This window comes from Odocoileus virginianus, unplaced genomic scaffold (assembly GCF_023699985.2).
Source record: "Odocoileus virginianus isolate 20LAN1187 ecotype Illinois unplaced genomic scaffold, Ovbor_1.2 Unplaced_Contig_19, whole genome shotgun sequence".
NCBI lineage: Eukaryota > Metazoa > Chordata > Mammalia > Artiodactyla > Cervidae > Odocoileus > Odocoileus virginianus.
In genome coordinates, this window is record NW_027224336.1 from 197821 (window position 1) to 218498 (window position 20678).

At 58.1% G+C, this 20678-nt stretch overlaps 1 long non-coding RNA gene across 1 annotated transcript; it reads right to left on the reverse strand.

Annotated features, from left to right (window-relative positions):
- Window positions 1-455: 455 nt before the first annotated feature.
- On the reverse strand, window positions 456-1497 carry LOC110131507 (uncharacterized). The gene is made up of 2 exons (XR_002312199.2): window positions 1411-1497; window positions 456-991 (listed from the first exon to the last, which is right to left on the reverse strand). It is a non-coding gene; the product is annotated as an uncharacterized lncRNA (long non-coding RNA).
- Between the last annotated feature and the right edge of the window lie 19181 nt (window positions 1498-20678).

Below are 20678 nucleotides of genomic sequence, written 5' to 3' on the forward strand. Positions count from 1 at the left end.
ACACACACCCTGCCGCTCGCGTCCCAGTGTTGAGCAGCTCCCCACCCCGCTCCCTACCACCATGAGGGTCTCGGCGCTGAGGACCTGTGTCGACGCTTCCTTCTGTTCCGTTGCTGTTGCTAAAGGGAAGGGGGTGTCAGTTCACCAGCAGCCAGACCATGGAAAGTTACCAGTCAGGTGCGGGGGGCACAGATGAGACAACCCCACCCCAGGGTCTGCGCCCCTGCCCCCGGTCTTCAGCCCCCGGCTCATGCCCCCGCTTGTGCTGTTAAAACCCTTGCAGCTGAAGACTGTGTGATGCTCTCAGAAGTCCGTGTCCTTTGCATATAGGATACACTAGAATGCTAGATCTGAACAATTTCAGATTTGCTAAATGGTAACCAAATCAAAATAATGGGGAAATAATCTATGACACTGCTCTGGGGGCTCTGTCTGCTCAGAAAGTGTGGGTGGACTTAGTCTCACAGCAAGTTTTATTCAAACAATCTGTCCTCGCCTTACATCTGAAAGAGGCTTTCAAGGGACTCCGTGCGCTCGAGCTTGGTCTCAGGCGGCTCTCCCTGGCTGTCCGGTACCTCAGCGTAAGCCTTTCTCCACCCACAGGGCAGGTTTGGCTGTCCTGGGTTCACTTGCCTCGACAAGCGCTCCCGTTTGCTGGGAGGATCACCGTCTCCCACGTCATCTCTCTGCAAAGAAGCTCCAGCGGTTGAGTGAGGTCATCTTTTTCCAGGAGGTGCTGTCCCTGAGCTGACTCGGGCAACTGGGCCAGTGTCTTCTGAATTAGTTATGAGTCCTGGGCTGTTACAGGCACCTGGAGAGCCAGGAACTCTTCCGTGACCTCCGTCCGCCAGGGGACAGCGTGTGGCCCAAGGCTGTCCGGGGAGACTTGCTGGAGGGTGGGGACCCTGGCGCTGTCAGCGGGCGTCTGATCCAATACATTATAAAGTTCATTTTATCTCAGTCCCTGAGCGAATGGTCAGAAGTTTGGAATCTGTGGACATTGTATGATCTTTGAAAGCTCTTGCTTCGCTTCTTTGGAAATTCCCGTTCTCCTTCCCGCCCACCCCCACCTGCCCCTGCCTTCCCATCAGCTGGGCATGACGGCGGCTGCACGGAGAAGGCATCTTTGTCTCCCCTGACCTCTCCTCCGGGTCATGCTCCCACAGCGGCCCGACACCTCCTCTTCGGGAAAGCCTCTCCTGACTGCCCAGCCACACCTCCCCCCAGGGCCCAGCTCTGACTGTGGCCCTTCTGGAGGCGTTTCTTGCCCCACTGTGTACATCCCCCACACCCCACCTGGCTCACTCCCGGGCAGAAAGACAACACTGGTCCTTGGTGGGAAAAGGGAGGGCTCAAGAAGGCTGGGAGTTTAAGAAAGATCAGCCCCCCCCTTCAGCCCTCTGGACTCACCTGGACCAGAGAAAGATGCTCAGAGCCGAGGAAAGTGGCCACCTGAGAAGAAACACGTGCCCAGGCGTCAGTGTCTTCCGGGTGAAGGCCAGCTGTCCTCCTGGAAAGAAACACCACGGAGTAAACCTGAGAGGAGGGTGCGGGAGGAGCATCCGTGTGGGTTTGGGGGCCCAGGGCGGGATGGGAGAGCGCCATGCTGGGGTGGGCGGAGCCGTGGGTGCTGGCTGTCTGAGCGAGGCCACGCCGAGGGCCAGCACCAAAGTTAGTGCCAGCTCGAGTGAAGGGGTGCCATCTGAAGGGAACCGAGATCAAGCTCCCTTGCTGGAGTAAGAGCTAAAATGAAAATTGCACTCCTAAATGAAACACAACATATTTCTTTGAAACATCAGCCACAACTTAGATTTGCACCTGCTGTGAAGCCTTTGTGTGGATCACAATAAAATGTGGAAAATTCTGAAAGAAATGGCAATATCAGACCACCTGACTTGCCTCTTGAGAAACCTGCATGCAGGTCAGGAAGCAACAGTTAGAACTGGACATGGAACAACAGACTGGTTCCAAATAGGAAAAGGAGTATGTCAAGGCTGTATATTGTCACTCTGCTTATTTAACTTATACACAGAGTACATCATGAGAAACGCTGGGCTGGAAGAAGCACAAGCTGGAATCAAGATTGCCGGGAGAAATATCAATAACCTCAGATATGCAGACGACACCACCCTTATGGCAGAAAGTGAAGAGGAACTAAAAAGCCTCTTGATGAAAGTGAAAGAGGAGAGTGGAAAAGTTGGCTTAAAGCTCAACATTCAGAAAACTAAGATCATGGCATCTGGTCCCATCACTTCATGGGAAATAGATGGGGAGACAGTGGAAACAGTGGCTGACTTTATTTTTCTGGGCTCCAAAATCACTGCAGATGGTGATTGCAGCCATGAAATTAAAAGACACTCCTTGGAAGGAAAGTTATGACCAACCTGGATAGCATATTTAAAAGCAGAAACATTACTTTGCCAACAAAGGTCCGTCTAGTCAAGGCTATGGTTTTTCCAGTGGTCATGTATGGATGTGAGAGTTGGATGGTGAAGAAAGCTGAGTGCTGAAGAATTGATGCTTTTGAACTGTGGTGTTGGAGAAGACTCTTGAGAGTCCCTTGGACTGCAAGGAGATCCAACCAGTCCATCCTAAAGGAGATTAGTCCTGGGTGTTCATTGGAAGGACTGATGTTGAAGCTGAAACTCCAATACTTTGGCCACCTGATTCGAAGAGTTGCTTAACTGGAAAAGACTCTCATGCTGGGAAAGATTGAAGGTGGGAGGAGAAGGGGACGACAGAGGATGAGATGGTTGGATGGCATCACCAACTCAATGGACATGAGTCTGAGTTAAACTCCAGGAGTTGGGGATGGACAGGGAGGACTGGTGTGCTGTGGTTCATGAGGTTGCAGAGTTGGACACGACTGAGCGACTGAACTGAACTGAACTGTGTGCAGCATGACCCTGGTCACGCTACATTCTGTGTTGTAGTCACTGTTCATCAAGTTTCTTTCATTAAATTTCTTTTTTTTTTTTTTAGATAAGGTTCTTGAAGGCAGGGCTGAGCCTCACCGCGTACCTGGTGCGTGCGGGGCCGGCCCCCGAGACTCAGAAGGCAGCGTCCAGCGTGAGGATGGAGCGAAGGCCGCTGCAGCACGTGTGGTGGAGAAACGCTCGTCGGGTCACGTGGCGGCCCCGTCTCCCAGGGCACGGGGCACGGGCACAGGGCCCTTCTGAGGGGAGCAGGAGGCTGTGGGCTCAGCCCTCCCTCCAGGGTCCCCGCCCCCTCCGTGGACCTGTGTCTTAATGCTGTTTCCCCTGGGAGACTGTCCTCTCAAAACTATCTCTTCGGCAGGGAAGCTCTATACTGTGCTGAGCTCTACTCTGGCCCTTCTGTCTGAGATGACCCCTCTCTGCATCACCCCCACCCTCCCCGGGGACCTCCCCCCTCCCCGATCACCCCACCCACCATGGGGACTTCCCCCCCTCCCCATCACCCCACCCTCCCTGGGGACCACCCCTCCCCCCCGGGGGACCTCCCCCTCCCCCAGCACCCCACCCTCCTTGGGGACATCCTTCCATCACCCCCACCCTCCCTGGGGACTTCCTTCCATCACCCCCACACTCCCCAGGGACCTCCCCCCTCCCCCCATCACCCCACCCTCCCTGGGGACCTCCCCCCTCCCCCATCACCCCACCCTCCCTGGGGACGTCTCCCCTCCCCCATCACCCCACCCTCCCTGGGGACCTCCCCCCTCCCCCATCACCCCACCCTCCCTGGGGACCTCCCCCCTCCCCCATCACCCCACCCTCCCTGGGGACCTCCCCCCTCCCCCATCACCCCACCTTCCCTGGGGACCTCCCCCCTACCCCATCACCCCACCCTCCCTGGGGACCTCCCCCCTCCCCCATCACACCACCCTCCTTGGGGACCTCCTTCCATCACCCCTCCCCCACCCTCTTTGCTCCTGCAGGGTCACTCTCCCTCTGGTTCTACTATTTACCTTGTGTGAATGGCAAGGTAAGGTTGCTTAAAAACAGGAAGGAAAAGAACATTGATGTAGATTTTTAACTGCGGTACAACACGGAAGTAAAATGTATGCTTTGTAAGGCAAGCTCGGCGGCACTAAGGCCATTCACCTGACGCTGCGCAGCCATCACCCTCGTCACCCCCAGTGCTTCATCTCTCAGGCTGAACTGGTCCCGAGAATACTCACTCCCCTACCCCTCCCTTGGGCCCAGGAAACCACCATCCACTTTCAGTCTATGAATCAGAGGCTTCTAGGGGCCTCATGTAAGTAAAATTATTCAGGACTTGTCCTTTGTGACTGGTTGATTTCATGAACATAATGTCCTCAAGGTCCATCCATGTTGTAGCTTGTGTTGGGACTTCCTTTTTAAGGCTGGTTGATGTTCCTTCGGGGGAAGGACCATCATGCTCACCCATCATCCTTGCACAGATGGGCATCTGGGTTGCCTTCGCCTTTGGCCTGTAGTGAATGATACTGCTGTCAATATGGGGTACAATACCTATTGGAGACCCTTCTTCAAATTCTCTGGGGCATATGTGGAATTATCAGGCTATCTGGTAATTCACTTTTAATTTTTGAGGACCCTTCATTTCATATCATTTTCCACAGAGCTGCACTGGTTCACACTCCCACCACCAGTGCACAAGTGCTCCAGTTTCTCCACATCCTCACCAACACTGGTTGGAACGTTAAAAAAAAATTCTATTTACTACGAAGCACTTCCTGAAGACCCACTGTGTTCCTGGGCTCTGCTTCATCCAGGAATGTGCAGCCTCCGAGAGTGGTGTCCGTGGTGGAGCTGGGCCCCACATGGGCGGTCTCTCCCTGGCCAGGGGCAGGATGGCCTTCAGGAAGGGAGGTGAAGAAACAGGCTCAGAAATCCTAAAGTTACTGTCGGGCTGGCCAAAAAGTTCCCTGGGGTCTATGATAAATATCCTTATTCAATTCGTTATTGTCATTTAAAATGTGACTTTTCAAAATACATTTAAAAGTACTTAAAATAAAAAAACCTTTATGTTGACTCACTTTTCAAGCTTAAATGTCTGCTTTAGCGTCACTGTAAGTAATGACAATTTGTAAATACACAAAGTGAGTGTGATTGTTTTATTTCCATTTCCCAGTATCCACTGAGACAGCAATGACTTAGAGACACCCTCCCCTGAAGCATCTGAAACGAGCCTCCCAGGGAAACACCAAGTCTTCAGCTTCCCAGGAACATGGCGTGGTCTTTAGGTGTCAGTGTTTGTCAAGTCAATGGATTATTTAATCAGTTAAATTAATTAAATAAGTTAATTAAAAAGAATTAACATCTTCATTGACTATTGGCTTCAGGGAAATATCAATATGTTTCATCTCTAACCCGGTACCTTTCATTGGCGATGAATCTCCTATTAATGAAAATGCTGTAATACATCTCAGTTTCTTTTTCTGAAAAAGCTTCAAGGGTTCAGTTTGTAGAAATGGGACTCGGCGGCTCCTAACGAAGACTGCACTCCCAAGGACCACGCACCCTGCACCCACGGGCGGCCGGGCCCGGGGGTCCCCAGCACTCGGGTGTGACAGGCCTGGAGGCTGGGGCCTCCCTGACTCCTGCCTCCCCCCTTCCTGCATCCTGTGGGTTCTCCACGCTGGCTCCTCGCTGTAGATGGGGACTCACCAGGGACTTCTCCCAGCAAGAGGACCAAGAAGGGCAGCCACAGGGTGCTCCAGCCCAGCAGCCGGGCTGGGGTGGCCTCCGGGACTCACTCTGTGACCCTGGTCTCCCTGGGACCCTGCTGCCTGGGACCCCACTTCGAGGGCTGCTTTCCTCCTGGGGACCAAGCTGCAGCAGCAAAGTCAAGGTCCACGGACGCTCACGGCCCCAGTCGTCCCAGGCAGCGCCACACTTCGGGGGAAACCCAGCTCAGGTTTAGATGAAAGTGTCCTTTCTCCTTCTGAAGAAGGTGCGGGGTGTGGGCAAAGGGCCGGACGTGGGCCCTTCTCGTCACCCCTGTCCGTGACTGCCTCGGACCTCGGGGCTCTGCGCTTCTTCCAGCTGGAGCCAGGACTCCGCCACCCTGGGGACCAAAGATTCTGCCAAGGGCGCTTCCCCACTTGAGGGTCTAGGAGGGGTGGGGGGAGGGCAGGGGTCTGCACCCTTCCACTAACCCCGATGTCTTCTTGGGAAAGGGCCCTCAGGAGCCCCCCTGGAAAGACAGCAAGACATCCGTTTCACACGGCCGTTTAGACTAACAAGACCTGTGGGGCAGAGAACGTAGCGGGCGCGTGGGGCCTGGTCCAGGAGCCTGCGGACGCGGCGGGCCAGGGGGCAAGGCTGGGGCAACAAACGTGGTCTCCCAGGGCGGCGAGGCCAGTGCGTCTTTGAGGGACCCCAGCGTCTTCCCCTGGCCGGGCGTCGGGGGGCGCTGGACCTGCGGGGCTCCGTGCAGCCCCGCTCCCGGACCCCACTCCCAGACCCCAGTCCCCGGCCCCCCGGGCGCCCCCAGTCCCGCCGCCGAGCGAGAAGCGCCTGTCTGTTCCTGGAAGCCCAGCAAAAGCCCCCGCAGCCGATGAATAACTGCTCCGCGATTAGAAAGCACCGACCGGCAGCAGCCAAACCTCAGGCGGGGAAATACGGACCTTCCTCCTCTGACAGCCGGGCCCGGGGCCCCACCCCCACCCCATCCGCACCCCACCCCCATCCCTCAACTCCCCATCCCCATCCCCCTAACCCATCATCCCTCACCCCCATCCCCTCATCTCCTTAACCCCCATCCCTCAACTCCCCACCCTCATCCCCCGGCCCCCCATCCCCCATCTCCCTAACCCCCAACCCTCAACTCCCCACCCCCACCCCACCCCATCTCTCAACTCCCCACCCCCACCCCACCCCCATCTCTCAACTCCCCACCCCCACCCCAACCCCATCCCTCAACTCCCCACCCCACCCCCCTCACCCATGAACCCCCCAACCCCCACCCCCATCCCCCTGACCCCCACCCCCGTGGCTCTAGGTCCCTGGGGGCCACGAGAGGGAAGAGCCCCCTGCCCCCATCTGAGGGGTCCGCACCCCCTCAGTGGGGGTCCCGCAGGGTGTCCACCGTCCCCCTCCCCCTCTCCTGGGATCAGGGACCTAGGCTTTCTCAGGCCACCAGGCCTCCCGGGACTTCTGTGGGGCTGCAAGGCCCGTGGGGAGGGCCTGAGGGACCGGGGTGCTGGCCAGAGAGGGAGGTCTGAGGCAGGAAAGCGGGGCAGCTGGACAGGCCCCTGGAGCTGGGCCGCCGGCTGGGCAGTGCGGGACACAGGGAGCCAGGCCCAGGAAGGCGCCCGCTGAACCTGAACCGGAACCGGAAACTCCGGCTGCCCTCCCAGGTGTGACTCCGCGTGTCTCCCGGGGTCCCCGCCGCCTCCTTGCAGGGGGAAACTGACTGCCGCGAGAGGTTTCCTGTGAGTCAGAAGCCGGAGTGCCCTCTGCCCAGACAGCCCGGCTCTGCTGGTGCCGCCCTGAGGGCCAGGAGGAGGAGGTGGAGGACACGCGTGGCTGAGCGCGAGCGGGCATCACTGGTCCAGCCTCCACCTCCTCCCATCTCGGGGCTGGCTAGGTCTGCTGACTCCAGGGTCATTAAACAGAGCCATTATTGAAAATTAAATATCATAAATTATAGTAAAAGAAAAATAGCAAATTCTCATTATTTGCAAGTTACCTGGCTACCGTTTACCGCCATCTCTGCTCTGGAATTTACGGGTCGTGTGTGCTGTGGTACACGGCGCAGCCCCGAGTCACTTTCTGCGTCTGTGAGCACAGATGGAGGTGGGGTGTTCGCCCCACAGCCCCTGGCCCTGGGGGCACCCCCTCCAGCCCGGCTCAGAGAGAGGAAGGTGGAAGACAGGAACAGCCGTGGTGTCTCCTGAGGGCCCAGGAGGGGGCAGGTTGAGCGGGGGTGCTCCAGGCCACAGACGCTTCTGCATGCCCAACAGTGGCCGCCCCACCCTGGGCATTGCCGGCCTCCCTCCAGGGCCTTCTCCTGGCTGCAGAAATGCACCACGAGTCTCTCCCAGGGTAGGCTCTCCAGCCCCCCAGGTGTTTCCTGGAGCCCCTCCCCAGGCACAGAAGAGACACCCCCGGACTGTCACCCCAACTGTACGAAGCAGGAGAGGGTGTGCCCCGGGCAGGGTGACCGAGGGCCAGCGGTGGGCTCTGCCCAGAGTGTGTGCCGCCTTCTCTCCTCGACAGCGTCTGCTTGCCCCTGGCCCCTGGCCGCCTCACCACCTGGCGCCCACAGAGAGGAGGCGAGCTCTGGAGAGAAGGGGGGCAGCTGTGGGTGGACACTGAGCCTCGTCCATCGGGGGCGGGCCGTGCTCCGGGGGGTTCCCCTGGTGGCTGGGGGGAGGCCTAACCCGGAGGGCGAGTGTGGACCAGGGCACCGGCCACCTGGCTTCCGCCCTTGCAGTGTGGACCACGCCTGGGTGACCTGTCTGGTCTCCCCCCGCTTCCTGCTCCTGAGACGCTGACGCTCAAGGCCAGCTCTCCAGGTGCAGACAGAGCCCCTCGAGACGAGGAGGGGCTACTGCAGTCCTGTTTGTAGAGGCCGAGCTTTTCCCAAGTGTCTGAACTAACGTGCAGAGTCCTGTGCAGACAGAGGGGTCCGTTTCAGAGGGTGTGCATCTGGGGTCACAGAGGGTGTAATTTGTTTTCTAGTTTGTTCCAGTGATGCTATTCTAATGTGGACACCTTAAGTTCAGCGGCCCACCCACACTACCGATATGTCATTATTAGTAATCCCAATTTCTTGCTTAATTTCCATGCAAGATAGGGCTTGCCTGTAAAATGCATTGACAGAGGCACATTCTATATTTAGTGAAAGAGATGTTATCTCCAGATTACAGGGAAGTGATTACATCAAGGTCCTCTGTTGATGAAATAAATAAACCACAAGAAAGAAATAAACTGTATGAGTCGCTGAGAACCAAAGCGAGCTGGCTTTCTTGTATCTAAAGGTCCCTTTGCCCACAAGTGTCGTCCAAGTGAATGGGCCACGTGCCCTCTGTGGTTCAGGGAACAGCGGCTAACAATCCTCTAGGTCCAGAGGAAGCCTCGACCGCAAGCCGCTAGGGCCATGGGCCATGTTAGGGGCAGAGAGGAGCAGGTGTTGTTTGCTTTTAGCATAAGACCCGAAGTGGACATCCTTCCACTTTTCTGGACATGGAGACGGCGTTGCAGGGCGAGGAGGCCGTGGAGACTCGCGAGCTTGGGTTCCACTTCCGAAGGGTCAGCTAGACAGCCTCGTGACCTCCTCAGGCTCAATGCTCCCCGGTACAGAGCAAGGCGTGGGGGCCCTTACGGGATGACCTCCCCGGTGTTCTGAGAAGGGTGTCGCTTCCTCAGATGATCAATCGCTTCAAGTTGTTAAAAACATGTTATCAGAAACCTCCTGTATGTTTTTTCTCTGATAGTTAGTGATTTCAAGCATCTTTCTATGTGTTTTTGGCCACCTGTATGTCTTCTTGGGAGAAATGTCTATTTAGATCTGCTCATGTTTCGATTGGGCTGTTTGTGTTTTTGACACAGAGCTGTGTGAGCTGTTTGTATGTTTTGGAGATGAATCTGTTGTCCGCTTTGTTTGCAGATACTTTCCCCCATTCTGAGGGTTTTCTTTTCCTTTTGTTTGCTTTGGCACATCCAGACGAGCTTGGGTACGGCAGAGGATAAGGAGACAATATTTAATAATGTCAGAGGTAGGAAGTGGGAAGCAGGTGAATGGAGTGACTTGCCCAGGTCTGCGGCCGCTGTTAGGGCGAGCTGAGGCTCAGCTGACGGGCTCTGGCCTGTGTCCAAGAGGCTCACACCACAAGGGCATGTGAGCACGAGACCTCGTGCCTCTCCGGGGCGACACTAGGAAATGCCTCCTCTCCATTCTGAGTGTCGCCCCCCACCCTCAAGCAGCCTTGAACCATGCTTTGCCTGCGGGGCTTGCATACAGCTGCCTCCTGATGGTCGGGCCTCCTCCCGCCCGCCCTCTGCTCAGATGTGCGTGGACACACTCTGGGCCCCAGAGAGCTGATGGGCAGTGGGGGCTGAGGACAGCGAGGAGTGGGGATGACAGGGCCGGGGCTCGCCTGTCACCAGGCTCTCGTGGCCCTTTCCCGGCCCTTGGCCTTTCTCTCTGGCTGCACAGAGTGCAGAAGGCCGGGATTCAGGGAATCAGCAGCAACCCCAGTCAGGCACCTGGAGCACAGAGGAGTCCAGGTCTGCGGGCCCTCCTCTCCTGGCCAGCACCCCGCAGGCTCCCTGAGCCCCTGGTGGGCCGTGCTGTGTGGATGCGGGTCCCCTGGGTGCAGGCGTCCTCTGTCCACCACGTCCTGGGGCTGTGGGCTGCGTCTGACTGGACCCGTGTCCTCAGGGACAGAGGTGTGGTTCCAGCGTCTCTGACTCTGAAGACGTACATGCAGGAAGAAAGCAGACAGGGTGACGGCCTGGCCTCCTGTCCCGGCTCTGCCTCTCCCGGGAAGGGGGAAACTCCAGAGGGGAAAGGTGAGCAACCTCAAATAAGTTCTTTGCACAGCGCCTCTGACCACACACACTCAGAATAGATATTTCATAACTGACATGAGAACTACCTTAATGACAGAACCGGCCAAGTGACACTAAAAGGGGTGCGTTCCGCTCCCCCCTGGCCTGGGCAGGAGCACCCAGGGACCCTCTGTGTGCTGTGTGTCTGTTCTCTACGCCAGGGCGGGGGCTTGCCTGGGGGGGATGCAGCTAGGAGGAGCCACAGCCAGAACGAGTGGTCAGAGCAGTGACTCATCTCGCTCTGCAGGAGCGATCAACGTTCGCTTTCAGAGGAAAACGCCCAGGTCAAATGCAGTTCTTCAGTTATTGGAAACACTGTGTGGTTCCCCATCCTTGGCCTGAGTCACTGGCACGAGCCAAGTGTGCGAAGAGAGCTGCCCGCTCACTGGCCTCACTTGTTTTTGATTAAGATGAACTTTGTGTTAGAAACGGAAAATAGCAGGTCTTTCTGAGATTCTAGGGCCATGTCTGGCTCAGGACCTGCAGAGGCAGGAGTTCTGACCCAGAGTCTCCCGCGCGGAGGTCTGCCAGCCGCAGATGAGCCCCCACGACCGGCCTCAGGGCCTGCGGGCTGGCCTGGGCACCCGGGCTCAAGACGCTGAGATAGCCCCACGTGTGAGCCGAACACTGCGCCGCCTGGACCCTGAGTAATACTTGGCTGCCTCCCCAAATCAATCTCATAGACGACTGCTGTGAATTCTCAGAAGAACCTGCAACACTGTGCCCTGGAAAGACTCCCAGAGCGGGGACGTCGGCTCTGACCCCAGGGCTTTATACACAGAACGCCAGACCGACTGTCCTGACCGCTCTGACGTGACGGCTCGGTGACCAAACACACATCCACCCTGCAGTGTGGCCATCACCACACAGCGCTCTCCTCTGAAACTCAGAGGGATGGCCTGCCCCACCCCAGCCCCGGGCCCCCACCCTCCCGTTCTCCAGCTGCCTGGATCTGACTCCTCCAGGGACCTCCTGTGAGCAGAACCACACGGTGTTTGTCTCATGGCGACTGGTTTACTTCAATGGGCATCGTGTTCTCAGAGTCCATCCGCGGTGTAGCTTGGGTCGGGATTTCCCTCCTTTTGAAGGCTGAGCGATACCACGCTGTGTGGATGGACCACGTTGTCTGTCTTTCTGCGAACGGGCACAGGGCTTGCCCCCACCTCCTAGCCGCTGTGAACGTGCGAGCGTGAAGAGCTCCCGAGTCCCCGTTCTCCTGTCCTTTGGGTGCACGCCCAGCGTGGACTTGCTGGGCCGCGTGGCCCTCCCTTGTTCAGGGTCTGAAGCCGTCGCGCTGCTGTCCGCGGTGGCCGCGCGGTGTCTCCCCTGCTGGTCCTGCTCCCTGGGCTGTTGCAGAGCTGCTGCCTGTTGAGAAAAAAGAAGCGTCTGCTCTGCACGGTTCTGGGGTGGGGGCTGAAGGCCAGAACAGGGGTGTGGGCAGGGGCGGTGTCTGGGAGGACCTTTCCGGTGCACAGGTCTCTGCTGGTGTCCTCACGTGGTGGATGCCCATGGTGCGGGAGCTTTCAGGGTCCCACTGACCAGGCCACTAGCCCCAAGGGTTGAGCCTTGAGACCCAGCCCTCTCCCTTGTCCTGAGACCATTCCCTTCAGTCAGTTCAGTCCCTCAGTCGTGTCTGACTCTCTGCAACCCCACGGAACTGCAGCATGCCAGGCCTCCCTGTCCATCACCAACTCCCGGAGTTTACTCAAACTCAAACTCAAACTCATACTCATGTCCATTGAGTCGGTGATGCCATCCAACCGTCTCATCCTCTGCCATCCCCTTCTCCTCCCGCCTTCAATCGTGCCCAGCATCAGGGTCTTTGTTGGAAAACACCCTGAGGGTCAGGATTTCAGCAGATGAGCTAAGAGACATGGGCATCCAGACCACAGCTCCCCAGGACCGAATCTTCTCTAAGTTAGAGACAGGAAGGTGCGGTTTTAACCAAATGGAGCTGGAAGGTAGGTGTGGGGGAGCAGGAACCCCAGGAGAGCCGGCCAGCTGACCAGCGTTTCTGGGCCCTCTTCAGATGTGTCCTTGTGAAGGAGGGCACTCTGGCAGGAGGTGGCGAGGGTCACCCATGCACTGGGCGGCGTCCTCGATGGGGATGAGGGAAGCCCGGGAGGTGAAGTGCAGCCGCTTGAACCTGGCGAGACTGGAGAGGAGGACCACGCGCCTGGGGAACATGTGGGGTTTCAGATTTTGGGGGCCTTTTTGGCCTGGAAGTAGTTCTTGGGGAGTCAACTCAAGGGACCTGCTGATAGGAGTTCAGACACTTTGAGGGTAATAATCACAGTAAACCTGCAAAGAGCTGTGATTTACGGGTGTCAGCGTACTCACTCCCTTCACAGCTCCACGAGGGAGGAGCTACAAGCCCCCACTTTACCCAAGTGAAGAGTCACCCGAGGTCCCGCCGCGGACGGGGAGGGGCCCGGCTCAGGCCGGGTCGTCTGGCTCTGCGCTGGGCTCTGCCTTCTCTGCTTGCACCCGGATGCCCACCCCCAAGGAGAGCAGACACACAGCCCGGGGCGGAGCGGGGCGGAAAGCCCGGAATGTTCTGTCCATCCATCTCTGCCGCAGCTCCTCGAGGGCCCGCTGGGTGGGGATCGCGTCAGACAACACTGCCAAAGGCCCCGTGACCGCGGCTCCAGTTGGACTCTGTTTGTGGAAACTGATATTTCAAGTCTGATGAGCATAGGCCCCCAGGACAGGGTGGGGGTCTTGTGCCCTTATTTTTGTCTCAGATGTGTCTCTACCAGGTGCTATAGCAGGGTCTGCACACCACAGTCCGCGGGGCCGGTCCATTTGACCGGGTTTGAAGTTTTCACCAGCCTTTAAAAAAAATGTGAAACACTTCTTAGACCTCATTGAATGCGATTTGACCTCATCGAACAATTTCCGTTATCGACAGCAGCACTAGGAATTGCTCTGAGGCCTTAAATGACCTTGTCTGCCCAAAGTGTAAATAAAACGACTGTTCTGACCATTCCCAGCACAGCCCAGGGCTCTGTGCCCGCAGCATCTCCGACGGGTCCCTGTGTGTGTCGGTGGGGGGGGGGCATCTTGCTCCATCTGTGACCCCGCCACTACTCTCACTCCTAGGATTAGTGTGAAATGACTCCCAGGCAACACACCAAGAAATAAATGAGTTTTAAAAGCACATATATCTTAGAAAACTTTTTATTCATAACATATCAAGCAAATCAATTAAGGATTATATTAAAACTCCATGATTTTGTATTGGTCAGATTCATCTGGGTTTACCTCAACATTTCCTGACATAAATGTGCCAGAGACATCTTTCTAATCTAGTTGAACTGAAATCAGATTCCAGTGCACATTCATTTTCCAAAAAACACACACAGAAAAAAAAGAATGGTCAAAGAGAACATCACGCAATATTAGAAACAGGAAAGGTTAATTTCCCTGGAGAGCCCTGCGGACGTGCGGTGGGGCTGGAACAAGGCCCCTCCCTGCCGAGCTGCATGGGGTCGGGAGGCGGCCCCCAACACGGATGGCTGCTGCCCGCCCCCCGGAACGTCGTACTCACAGGCAACACAGCTCAGGCCAGCATCATCCCTGATTGTCAGCGCTTTGTGCCCGGAGCCCAGGGCCTGAGGCGTGTGTGCGATGCCCACGAGCGGGCTGGCAGGCGCCCCCTGGCCCCGGGAAGTCCGCCGCACAGCAGCTGTGCGGGCTGACTGTTCCCGCCTGCGTTCCCAAGGCACCCACATTGCGTGACAAGAGCGCCTGGCGCATCAGCTCTGTTGGGGGCTTCCTTGTGGGCGAAGGAAGGTCGCTCAGCCCTGCTTTGAGGAGGGAGCATTTCAAAGCCCCCAGTTTCACCTTCATGCCAGCTGGGGTCTCCTACCTGCGTCTGCGCTGTGTCCACACCAGACATGGCCCGGATATGGAGGGCGACCAGCCCTCCTCTGCCCAAGCCTGAGGGTCCCGGGATGCAGGCTGGCCCCTACGTCCAGGCTCCAGGAGAGCAGCCTCCTCACCGCTGGCGTGCCGTCTCCACAGCAGGACTGGGCACCCGTCAACCCCGTCTGGATGTTTGGGGCACAGGCGGGTTCAGAGCACCCGGAGGAGCAGGGGTGGGGGGTGGGGGTAGGGGAAGGAGCTCCCTTGCTGCCTCACTGGGGGCAGTGCCAGCCTCAAAGGGGCAACAGGGGCGTCAAGCCTGGGGGCCTGGGGGGCCGGGGGGGAGCCTGGGGGGAGCCGGAGGGGTCTGGGAGACGCCTGGGGGGTCTGGGGGGAGCCTGGGGGGTGTGGGGGCCTGGGGGGAGCCTGGGGCGTCTGGGGGCCTGGGGGGTCTGGGGGGAGCCTGAGGGGTCTGGGGGCCTGGGGGGAGCCTGGGGGGCCTGGGGGGTCTGGGGGGATCTGGGGGGCCTGGGGGGAGCCTGGGGCATCTGGGGGCCTGGGGGGTCTGGGGGGAGCCTGGGGGGTCTGGGGGGAGCCTGGGGGGAGCCTGGGGGGCCTGGGGGGAGCCTGGGGGGTCTGGGGGCCTGGGGGGTCTGGGGGGAGCCTGGGGGGCCTGGGGGGTCTGGGGGGCAGTTTCGGGGGAGCCTGGGGGGCCCAGAGCAGGTACGAGGGGAGTCCATGTGACAATGTTGTGCTGAGTGTTGAATGAACTTAAAATCAAAGACGAAACCACAGCCCATGAGAGGAAGCGGAGAGGCTGAGAGAGAGTGAGGCTGCAGGGATGGAAAAGGGGGCCCGCGGGGGGCGGGGCCTCAGAAACCCAGAGACGCCGGCTCTGCTTTTTCCTTCCCTGATGACAGTGGTGATTGTTTTGTTGTTTTTCTGGTTTTTCAGACTTTGAAGTGATCCGTTAGGAGATTCGTAAGAATCAGGGCAAATAAGCAGCCCAGCACATCGTCACAACCTGCCACTGGCCTCTGTGGTTTCAGAGCAGGTGTTACGACAGAGTCTGGAACAAACACAGTTGAGGCGTGGAGCTTCGCCCGGAGCCCAGGTCTGGCCTTTGCAGAAGCTGTCGTGGGAACCAATCAAAGAAACTGCAGGAAAACGGCAGCAAGTGGATCAGCCACGACGAGCTCACCTGCCCTCGGCGAGCACAGCCGGAATGAGTGACAGAATCAGAGAGCGGTGGGGAGGGGCGCAGGCCCCTCGGGGGCCCTGGGGCAGAGACCCCGAGTCCCCAAGCGCACGGCCCTCGTGGGCCCGGGGTCGGGAGGTCCGGCCCTGCGTGCTAGACTCCAGCAGGTCCGGCTCCAGCCCTCGATGAGGCGACGGCAGGGGTCTTGCTCACCGCACGTGCAGGGGCATCAGACGGCTCTGCGGGCTCAGCGCCAAGCCACGGTGTTAAGGGACATATTTGGGGCCCATCCCTGAATGCCTGCTCGATTCAGATCCTGTGTCCCCTCTGGGCTGGGGTTCCCTGTCCCTCCCTGGCTGATTCACAGGCTGGGGAGGGAAGGTTCTAGAGCAGCATGAGGAGGGGGCTGCAGAGTGACTGGAGGAGCCCCGCTGTTGTGTGGGGCCGCAGCCGCCTGCTGGGGGTCCCGGGCTCCCAAGGCTCCTGTTGCCGCCGACGCGGCATCACCCCCGGCCTGTCCGGAGCCGGGGTCAGGGGGCGCTCTACTGTGTTGGGACGGTGGATGGTGGGTGAAGAGGAGCGCTCACCCCTGAGAACCCACCCGGTGCCTTTAACACAGCACTGGACAAACACAAACAGCCCCCCTCTCCTGAAGGTCCCAGGAGGGCGGCTGCCTCGGTGGAAACAGTGATGGAGCCGCGGGGTGCCTGGGCAGCAGAGCCGCGCGGCCCGGCCTGACTCAGGGAGGAAGTCGTGTTTCCACTCGGCTCAAAACAAGTGGTTTCAGGACGGCGCGTGTGTCACCGGCATTTCCCTGTTGTGTTTATGAGACGAGGTGGGAATAGGCCCCGTGGTTACTCTAATCTCGTCTTTTACAAGAAACAAGAAGCCCCCAGTGGAACACTGGGAGGGGGCTGAGAGGCGGGAGGCACTGGGGAAACCCAAGGACGCCCGCGGGGAGGGGGCCCGCTCCGGGCTGGAACCAGGCCGAGCCCTCTGTCCAGCGGCGCCTTCTCAAGATGGGCCGTGCCAACAGCCGACATCCGGGGGGCGGGGGACACAGGCCACCCCAGGGCCAGGCTGGGCCGGGCGCCCTGGAGGATGGTCAGCATGCAGCAGGTGTGTGGGGTGTGGGGACCCTTGAAAGGCTGGGGCTCGGGCGTCCTACGGACCCTGAGGTCGGCAGTTTCCCCAGAAACCAGTTCAGAGGTCACAGCTCCTACCCTGTGGGGACAGGGCTGCACTGGTAAGGGCCGAAGCGAGAAAGTGGCTATTCTGGTGACATGTTAATGGTATCCGCCACCCTGGGGAGGTGGCCACACTCCTAGAACACAGCGCCTGTGGAGGCCCAGCCCCAGGCCCCGGCTGTGGAATGTGGACCATGGGCTGGGGGCGGCAGGCCGGGAACTGGGGGCTGGGAGACATGGGCTAGGGGCTGGGGGTTGGGGTCAATAGGCTGGGGGCTTGAGGCTGGGGGGCCCGGCCTCCTGCCCTCGGAAGCAAAGTTCATAGGAGGCTCCAGGATGAGCAGCCAGAGTGTGCTGCCTTTGAAGTGACACGCTGGGTTCATGTCTATATTTAAACCAGAGTGAAAGACAATAAACCAGATGAAAGAATTCACTGAAAACAGCCTCCTCGGCAGCGGTGACGCCAGGCAGCCACGCCGTCTGGGCGAAGCGTGTGTTCCACTCACCTGTTTGGGTGGTGATCAGGCAGCAAAACAACGGGAGGAAAAAAATCCCCACTTTTTCACAAGGAGGCTTTACTGGAAAATCTTCTAATAAACAGAGTCGGAAGCACAGCAATCTTGAAACTGCCTTCTCTTCACCCAGTGCTGTTTTCACAATCGGCTCTCTCCTGGCCGCCCTGAGGCCTGGGCACCGGGCCCGCTCCGGTGGCCGGGGGTCACACGCTGCACCCCTGTCATCTGTCAGGGGCTAAACTGGTCCCCTCAAAATTCATGCGCTGCAGCCCTAACCCCGCACCTGGGGTCTGGAGACGGGCCTGTAAAGAGGTGAGGTGGGGTCACTAGGGTGGGTCCTGACCCCACAGGACTGGTGTCTCAGGCCAAGAGGAGGTGAGGACACAGGCAATACGGCACGCACAGGGCAACGAGCCCCCGGGGGCAGGGGCGCGGGCGGCGCGCCCAGGCCCGGGACAGCGGCCTCGGGACGGACGCCCTGGGCCTGGCCGGCCAGCCTCCAGGACCGAGTGCGACAACTTTTCTGACTTCAGCCGCACCGTCTGTGGCACTGCTATTTGTGGCAGCCTTGGCAGCCCCACACCATCCCTCTAGAGACTTTTTTTTTTTAAGAAAAAGGATACTTGGAAGACAGCAAGTCCCCCTCATTTTACAGACGAGGAAAATGAGCCCCCAAATCTGTGATGCATCTGAGCTCAACCCACAACCACTGAGCAAGTTGACGGGCTCCCCCTTACAGGAGGCTTCCCCAGAGCAGCGTGAGAACTGAGGGTGCCTGGGGCAAGCTCTGGAAACACTTTAAAGGGAGACCACAGGATCTGCCAATAGATCAGATGTGGGCCAAGTCCCGAGACCTGGTTGCAGAGACCCGAGGTCCTGGGCTCAGACAAGGTACCAAGGTCCCGGCTGGGCCAGGGGGGTCTGGGCGCAGCCAAGAGGGACCGTGGGGCTGGCAAGAGGGTCGCAGGCGGGGCGCCGGCGCCGGGGGGGACCGAGGCTTGCGGGCTCTGGGCCGGGACTCGCGCCCCGCCAGCGGCACACCCAGCCCTCGGCTTGGGAAGAGCTCCACCCCTCCACCCCGGGCTCTGTCATGAATCCTGCATCTGCAGGTTACAGACCCGCTTTCCTACTTTTGGTTTAGACAGGTTTTTAAAGCAATTAAAAATAAGAAAAAATGTCTTTGATGTATATTCTTTCTCATTTTTAAAACATTCAGTATTCTTCAGCATGTGTGTAGGTAATAATTTCCACCGAGCATCTTCCCCTTTGATTGAAAATCTTCCTTGAACATTTCTTATAACATAGGTCTTTGTTTGCTGGAAACGAATTGCCTCAGCTTTACTTTATCTGGAAACACCTATACTTTACCCCCTCATTTTGGAGAGCTACGCTGACTTGGTAAAGAATTTCAGAAGGGCAATTTGTTTCAGTACTAAAGATGTTTATCTACTGTCTTTGGCAAGATTAGTCCTCCTATAATTTCCTCTCATTAAATCCACCTGTTTAGGCTAAAAATAAGTTCAATACATCTTCTATGAGATAGCCATTCAAATACTTGAAGACAGGTATTATTCAACAGTATATTAATTTAAAGACTCAGTGCCAAGGTGCCAGGTACTGTCACATGAAATCGGTGTAACTCTCACTTTCCAAGACGGTGAGGCAGGTGAACCTCCACAGAGCCAGCGAGGCCTGGTGGGTGAGGCTGTCAGGGGCTGCGACCGCGCTATCCGTGGGGAACTGCCACCCCAGCCTCACTCAGCATCCTGTGTCCTGGTGAGAAGCGGCCTCGGAGGCTGGCCAGGCCCTACCCAACTGGCTTGAGGCTGGAGAGGCTTAGAATGCGGGGAATTTATACGGGAAGCCTGAAAGTGAAAGTGAAGTCGCTCAGTCTTGTCCGACTCTTTGTGACCTCATGGACTGTAGCCTACCAGGCTCCTCTGTCCATGGAATTTTCCAGGCAAGAGTACTGGAGTGGGTTGCCATTTCCTTCTCCAGGGGATCTTCTTGACCCAGGGATTGAACCCAGGTCTCCCACATTGCAGGCAGACCCTTTACCATCTGAGCCACCAGGGAAGAGCCACTGGAAGCCTGGCTGGAGCCTCCTGGGTTCACCACCCTGGATTTAATGGAACAGGATCCCGGCAGGGAGAGGCACAAGGTAGGCGGAGGACTGGGGACCGATGTCTGTAAAGGGCACGGGTGCTTAGAGCAGGGACGCTGGACTTCCCAGGACGTGGGTCAGCTAAGGCGCCAGGTCTGAACACTTCTAAAGAGTGGACTCCGGTGTCACCTCTTCCAGAGCCCCTGTGTCCGCCGGGACCCCTGATGCCTCCTGCACCTGCCCTGACCCCTGAGCCAGGAGTTCTGCCCTGGACCCGCCAGACTTCCTGGCCAAGGGGACCCAACCCTCCGTGCCTTCCCGTGCTCACGGCCCTGGGGGTCCTGAGTGGTGCATCCAGCTTCTTCAAATGCAAACAGAAGCGTTGGGCTGCTGGGTGCGATGAGGATGAACGCTGCTAAGTGTCCTCTCAGGTGAGCCTGACAGGGGAAGGGCCCCCGACCACAGGGCGCAGGGTCTGCAGGGCGCAGGCCTTGCGGCCTGGGGTTTCTGTGCCTGGGCCCGTCCGTGCTGGCGTCAGGAGGTGGGCGAGCGGCTGGGCGCAGGTGGGGCTGGAGGAGAAAGGACCGGTGTGGGACGCACACCTCTCTTGCGTCACCAGCAGGCGAAGACGGCTCGGTCCTTCACGACACGGCAGTTTTCCGAGGCTCCGAGAGGAGCCCGCAGGCGCCATCTCCACAGTCGGTGCGGGTGGCTCCTTGGGCACCGTCTCCCGCATGTGGGTTCCGCGCTTTGAGCTGAGCCAGACCCCGGGGCCAGCCTGGGGACACTCTGCCCGCCGCTGCCTCACAGCTCTCTCCTCTGATGGGAGGAGGTTCTGGCGGAGGGGCCGTGCGGGCCTCCCTCCCCGCTGACCATCGAATCCAGGGCCAGGGGGTCCCGTTTGATTATAGAACCACCTTGTTTTTGAGAAGCAGCTTGCGTTTCCCATTTCCCCTCCATTTGGCTCCAGTCTCCACCGCTTCTCACGCCGCCCACCTCCGGGTCTGCCTCTGTCCAGCCTTCGGACCCGACTGCCCCTGCTGAATCTGTTTTTGATTCCTTTGGGATCGTTTTTCCTTTTTATTTTTGTGTTTGACGCTTAGCTCATGTTCAACGTGTGAGCTGCATCTCACGTTTTGGTGTGGAATTATTATTATTCAGCTCTCAATTTTTTCTAATTTTTGTGATGGTTTCTTCTTTGACCAATGGGTTCTTCAGAAATCGGGTCTAAAATTCACACATGTACATTTTTTTTTTAAGTTACCTTCTCATCACTAATTTCTA